General features: G+C 37.2%; 1 protein-coding gene across 1 annotated transcript in view; it reads right to left on the reverse strand.

Moving 5' to 3' along the window:
* The window catches only part of RP1 (RP1 axonemal microtubule associated), a 64,743-nt gene extending 58,251 nt beyond the window's left edge, over window positions 1-6,492 (reverse strand). Inside the window, exons 1-2 of the mRNA XM_057532169.1 lie at window positions 6,372-6,492; window positions 294-433 (exon numbers count right to left, since the gene is read on the reverse strand). The gene's annotated coding sequence lies outside the window, so the exon portion shown is untranslated. The remainder of the gene's footprint in view (window positions 1-293; window positions 434-6,371) is intronic.
* Between the last annotated feature and the right edge of the window lie 246 nt (window positions 6,493-6,738).

Consider the following 6,738-nt stretch of genomic DNA (forward strand, 5'->3'; position numbering starts at 1 on the left):
ATAACAAAAGGCAGGACAGCATTCTAAAAGATCAAGAATATTTGAAAAAAAAATATGAAATGTAGGAATTCAAAAAATGATTCTTTGGATTTCTAGATTCAGCATGGCGACCCAGAGAGCTGGAACGAGAGTCACACCCACCCTGACAACAAGAAAACTGCTGGACAAACTGCAAATTAATTACTTTCCTTGTCCCCCTTAAAGAACTAAGGTCACAAGAGCAAATAGCTAACTGGAAATCTTCGAAGAGGCAAGTGCCTGCAGTGAGAAACAGGACCCATGCTTTTCCTTACCTGGGGCAGATATTGTCAGAGGCCGTAGAGCCAATAAGAAGATTCAGCTAGATACTTGTAATAACGTGCTAAAAGCTGAGTGTGGAGGCTGAGGGAGACCTGGAGACCCTGGAGACAGCAGATGGAGCAGGGTGGCAGCTCTACAAGAAATGTTAAAAACAAGTTCTTCAGTCAGAAGGAATGCAATATAGGTCAGAAACTTGGATCTACACAAAGAAATGAAGAGTATTAGAAATGGACCATATGGGGTGGGATGAATTGGGAGATTGGGATTGACATACATACACTACTAGGTATAAAATAGATAACTAATAAGAACCTGCTGTAGAGCACAGGGAACTCCACTCCACTTCGCTGTACAGTAGAAACTAACACAACATTGTAAAACAACTATACACCCCCCCAAAAAAAGAGAAATGGAAAATACAAAGTTAAAATAAAATATTTTTTCTTACTTTAATTGCTCTAAAGATAATTGAATGTTTAAGAAAACAATATATTCTTCATTGATAGTTTAAATAAAAGTACAATATAACAGAAACAAATTTGGGCAAAACCCCAAATACTGGGGGAAATGGTTCTAAGAGGAAGTCTCAACCAAAATTGAAAATTATTTTGAACTGAATAAAAATTAAAACACAACACATCAAAATTTGTGAGATGCAGCTAAAACAGTGCTCAGAGGAAATTCATAGCACTAAATGCTTAGATTTAGGAAGAACAAAGATCTGACCTAAATTTTCACCTTAAGAAATTAGAAAAAGAAAAGTAAATTAAACCCAAAGCAAGCAGAAGGAATAAAAGAATAATGATGAAGACAGAAATCGATGAAGCTAAAAACAGAAAAACAGGGGACTTCCCTGGTGGCACAGTGGTTGAGAATCCACCTGCCAATGCAGGGGACACGTGTTTGATCCCTGGTCGGGGAAGATCCCACATGCCACGGAGCAACTAAGCCCATGCACCACAACTACTGAGCCTGTGCACCACAACTACTGAAGCCCACGCGCCTAGAGCCCATGCTCCGCAACAAGAGAAGCCACCACAATGAGAAGTCCATGCACCACAATGAAGAGTAGCCCCCACTCGCCACATCCAGAGAAAGCCCGCACAGCAATGAAGACTCAACACAGCCAAAAATTTTAAAAAATAAAAAAATTTTAAAGAAATTTTTTTAAAAAACAGAAAAACAATAGAGAAAACCAATGAAACCAAAGACTGATTCTTCGAAAAAAAATCAATAAAATTGGTAAACCTCTAGTGAGTCTGACCAAGAAAAAAAAGAGAGAGAAGACATAGATAACAATACCAGGAATGAAAGAGGGAACTTCACTCTTGACCTCACGGACACTAAAAGGATAACAGGAGAATAAAACAAACAACTGTAGATTCATAAATTTGGCAACTTAGGTGAAATAGACCAGTTCCTTGAAAGACATAAACTACCAAAATTCACTGAAAAAGAAATAGAGTCTGAATAGTACTATATTTATTAAAGAAATTGAATTTGTAATTGAAAACCTTTCCACACAGAAAACCCCAAGCATAAATGGCTTCTGGTGAATTGCACCATCATTTAGGGAAAAAAATAATGCCAAATCTACCCAATCTCTTCCAGAAAAAAAAAAAAAAGAGTAGTAAACACTTTTTAAGTCATTGTATGAGGCCAGAATTAAGCTAATGTTAAAACCAGACAAAGATATTACAAGAAAAGAAAATTGCAAACCACTATTCTTTGTGAACCTAGATGTAAATTTCTTCAACAAAACTTCAGAAAATTGAATCCAGAAATATATAAAAAAGATTATACATGCCAATCAAGCAGGATTCATCCCAGGAATACAAGGCTTGTTCAACATATTTTAAAATCAATTAATGTAATTCATGATATTAAGAGACTGAAGAAGAAAAACCATATAGATATCTTGATAGCTTCCAAAAACAGCATTTGACAAAATTCAACATCTATTCGTGATAAAAACTCTCAGCAACGTAGAAATAGAAAAGAAGTTCCTTAACCTTATGGAAAGCATTTACATATCTACATAAAACCTACAACTAACCTCAATGATAAAAAAAAAAAAAAAGAATGCTTTCCCTCTAAGATGGGAACAAAGACAGGATATCTTCCCTCACCACTCTTGTTCCGTATCAATATCTTGTTCGAAGCCTAGAACTTCTGCTGGAAGTTTTTACAATAGGCAGGAAAAAGAGAAGGCATACAAATAGGAAAGAAAGAAATAAAACTGCCTCTATTCTCAGATGGCATAACGGTCTTGAAGAAAATCCCAATCTACAAAATCATCTCTTAGAACTAAAAAGTGAATTTAACAAGATCACAGGATACATGGCCAATATATAAAAGTCAGTCATCTTCCTATATACAATAAACAATTGGAATTTAAAATTCCAAAAACAATACCATTTTTAATAGCACTAAAAATGAAATACTTAGGTGTAGATCTAATAAAAGAGTCTGTATGCTAAAAATTACAAACACTAATGAAAGAAATGAAAGAAGATCTAAATAAAGAGATCTACGATGTTCATGGATTGAAAGACTCAGTATTTTAAGATATCCATCTTGTCAACTGATAAATAGATTCAGTACAATCCAAATCAAAATTCCAGCAAGTTTTTGTAAATGTAGACAAGTTAATTTTAAAATTTAGATGGAATGTCAAAGGAAAAAGGAAGGCCAAAACAACTCTGAAAAAGAAGTACAAAGTTGGAGGACTCACTCTACCTGATTTCAAATTTTATGATAAAGCTACAGTTATCCAGACAGTATGATATTGGTGAAAGAGTATGTGCATTTCACAATGGAACAGAATAAAAAGCCCAGAAATAGACCCACACAAACACAGTTCACTTTTGGCAAAAGTACAAAGGCAATTCAATGAAGAAAGTTTTATCTTTTCAACAAATGTTTCTGGAACAGCTGAGTATCCATGTACAAAAAAGTCAAAAAAAAAAAGAAAAGAATCTTACAATTATACCCCAATTAAAAATATATGTATATTTTCATTAAAAAATTTTTAGGGGCTTCCCTGGTGGCGCAGTGGTTGAGAATCTGCCTGCCAATGCAGGGGACACGGGCTCGAGCCCTGGTCTGGGAAGATCCCACATGCCGCGGAGCAACTGGGCCCGTGAGCCACAATTACTGAGCCTGCGCTTCTGGAGCCTGTGCTCCGCAACGAGAGAGGCCGCGATAGTGAGAGGCCCGCGCACCGCGATGAAGAGTGGCCCCCGCTTGCCACAGCTGGAGAAAGCCCTGGCACAGAAACGAAGACCCAACACAGCCATAAATAAAATAAATAAATAAATAAATAAAAATTTAAAAAATAATTTTTTTTAAAAAGAACCTTGACACATACCTCATACCGTGTACAAAAATTAACCCAGAATAAATCATTGACCTAATTCTAAATCTAAAACTTTAAAAGTTCTAGAAGAAACAGAGAAGAAAATCTGTGTGAACTTGGGTATGGTGACAAGTTTTTAGATGTGATTCTAAAAACATGGGTCATAATAGAAAATTTGATAAATTGTACCCTTAAAAAATTTTGAAACCTTTGCTCTGTAAAAGACACTGTTAAGAGAATGAAAAGTCAAGCCACAGACTTGGAGAAAACTATTTATGTATCCTATATCTGATAAAAGTCTCATATCCATGCAGAATATATAAAGAACTCTTAAAGCTCAACAATAAGAAACAACCCCCCTTTAAAAATGAGCAAAATACATGAAAAGATACTTCTCCAAAGAGAATATACAGATGGCAAATAAGCATATGAAATGATGCATTAACAAAGTTAAATTAGGGAATTCCTTGGCAGTCCAGTGGTTAGGACTCTGCACTCTCACTGCCAAGGGGCTGGGTTCGATCCCTGGTCAGGGAACTAAGATCCCGCATGCTGCATGGTGAGGCAAAAAAAAAAAAAAAAAAAAGAGTTAAATTAAAATCACAAACTGTGACCACTACATACCTGGGATGGCTAAAATTTAAAAATTAACCATGCAAGACTGGTGAAGATGCAGAGCAACAGGAACCCTCACTCATTGTTAGTGGGAACACAAATGACACAACCTTTTTGGAAAACAGTTTAACAATTTCTTACAGTGTTAAATACATGCTTACCACATGGACCCAGAAATCCCACTCCTAGGTATCTGCCCAAGTGAACTGAAGACATGTGTTCCCCTAAAAACCTCTGTGCAAATGTTTCTAACAGCTTTATTCACATCCCCAAACTGGAAACAACCCAAATGTGCTTCAACAGGTGGCTGGATAAACAAACTGTGTCTGTGCACACACCAGAACACTACTCGGACACAAAGGGCAAACTGTCAACTCATGCAACAACAAGGATAAACCTTAAATAAATTTTTCTAAATGAAAGAAGCCGGTCCTGAAAGACTTCATACTGTAAGATTATGGCATTCTGACAAAACGGTGCAGCCATAAATCACATCAGTGGTTTCCAGGAGTCAAAGGTAGAAGGAGTGATTAACTGAAGGGGCTACACAGGGACTATTAAGGGAGCACCGAACCAAGTCTCCTTGGAAAATGGCAGATCAAGATGACAAAATATTAATAAATGTTTTCCCCATTGATAGGCTTGATCTAAGGGAAGTACATGTGAAATATTGCACCCAGCAAATAGGAAATATTTCTCTGGTTCAAGCATACATGAGATATTAGGAAAGTTAAACATAAACACACATTAAGTCAAAAGGAAATTCAATACATATTTTTTTTTTTTTTGAAATTTGAGTCTCAGATTTTTTTTTTTTTTAATTTTATTTATTTATTTATTTATTTATTTTTGGCTGTGCTGGGTCTTTGGTTCGTGCGAGGGCTTTCTCCAGTTGCGGCAAGTGGGGGCCACTCTTCATCGCGGTGCGGGGACCGCTCTTCATCGCGGTGCGCGGGCCTTTCACTATCGCGGCCCCTCCCGTCGCGGGGCACAGGCTCCAGAAGCGCAGGCTCAGCAGCCGTGGCTCACGGGCCCAGCCGCTCCGCGGCATGTGGGATCCTCCCAGACCAGGGCTCGAACCCGTGTCTCCTGCATTAGCAGGCAGATTCTCAACCACTGCGCCACCAGGGAAGCCCCAATACATATTTTTTAAATTATATACTGACCACATTGTTGGATCAAAATTCAGTAACAATAAAAATCAGTAACAAAAAGGTTGCCAATGCCCCCCCCAACACACATACTTTTCTTTAGAAACTACAAAGCACACTTCTAAATAATTCATGGACCAAAGGAGAAATCATAAGAAAAATTACTAAATATTTAGATTTAAGTGAGGGTGAAAGTGATATCTATTTTTTCCATCACCACATTTGCATATACACACACACGTGCATGCACACACACACACAAATAAACGTGTTATATAAATATAAATACATACTTTTAAATATGTAAATATATATACATATATATGTATATATATACACACACACACTCACACAAATAGGATGATGGAAAATAAGAGAGAAAGGACAAGAAACGTAGAAAAAACAGAGGATGAGTTCAAGAGTGCTAACATCTGAATAATAGTTTTTCCATAAAGACATAAAAAATAGTGACAGTTTTATCCTAGAAATAATTATAGAAATTTCCCTACTACTGAACGAAATGAGTTTCCAAACTGAATGGGCTTACTAAGTTCCCAGGACAATAAAAGAAAAAGACCCACACCAAGGCAGGTAATAGAGACAGATAAAAACTACATATATTTCAGACACTTTTAAGAATCACATGAAATGATCAGGAATAATACGCACCCCTCTCAGGAAGCTGCTGAAGAATGCGGTCTTATCAAAACAATAGCATAAACAGAGGGGGAAAACCAGATGCAGGGACCAGTGGCAGAACATTGGAGAAGGTCCCCTTTGCCTTTCTCTGGTGTTCAAGCCACTGGTCCCTGGCATAACAGTGAAGAGAAGAAATCCCTGGACAGGATCCCCAGAGCAGGCCTAGAGCACAAGAAGTAAAGACTGGAAGAAGCAGACGGGATTCTAGGAGGGTTATCTCTGAGAAAGAGATAAAATCAATCACATACCTGATGTGTGTGGCCAGTGAGAAGAGATTTAAACTTACGGAGGAGACCTTGGGAAGGAAAGAAGGATAAGAAAGTAGAAAACCAAGGAAAACAAAAATCAAAAGCCTATTATTAACTTGAGGGAGGGAAAAGATTGCGAAACAGGAAATGTAATCACAGTATACTGCATAGCTCTTCCGTGAATCATACTTATATATCCATACAATAGTGTAAACACTGAGTATCGATTTAATGTAAAATGGTGACATTGACTCTCTAGGAGGACATAGGGAGAGGAAGGATGTGGGAGCACCTATTATCTTCCACAGCAGGAGGTCAGTAGATAATAAACTGAAACATCAAGCAATGAGAATACATCACGTTAATT

The sequence above is a fragment of the Balaenoptera acutorostrata genome, chromosome 17 (genome assembly GCF_949987535.1).
Source record: "Balaenoptera acutorostrata chromosome 17, mBalAcu1.1, whole genome shotgun sequence".
Classification (NCBI taxonomy): Eukaryota; Metazoa; Chordata; class Mammalia; order Artiodactyla; family Balaenopteridae; genus Balaenoptera; species Balaenoptera acutorostrata.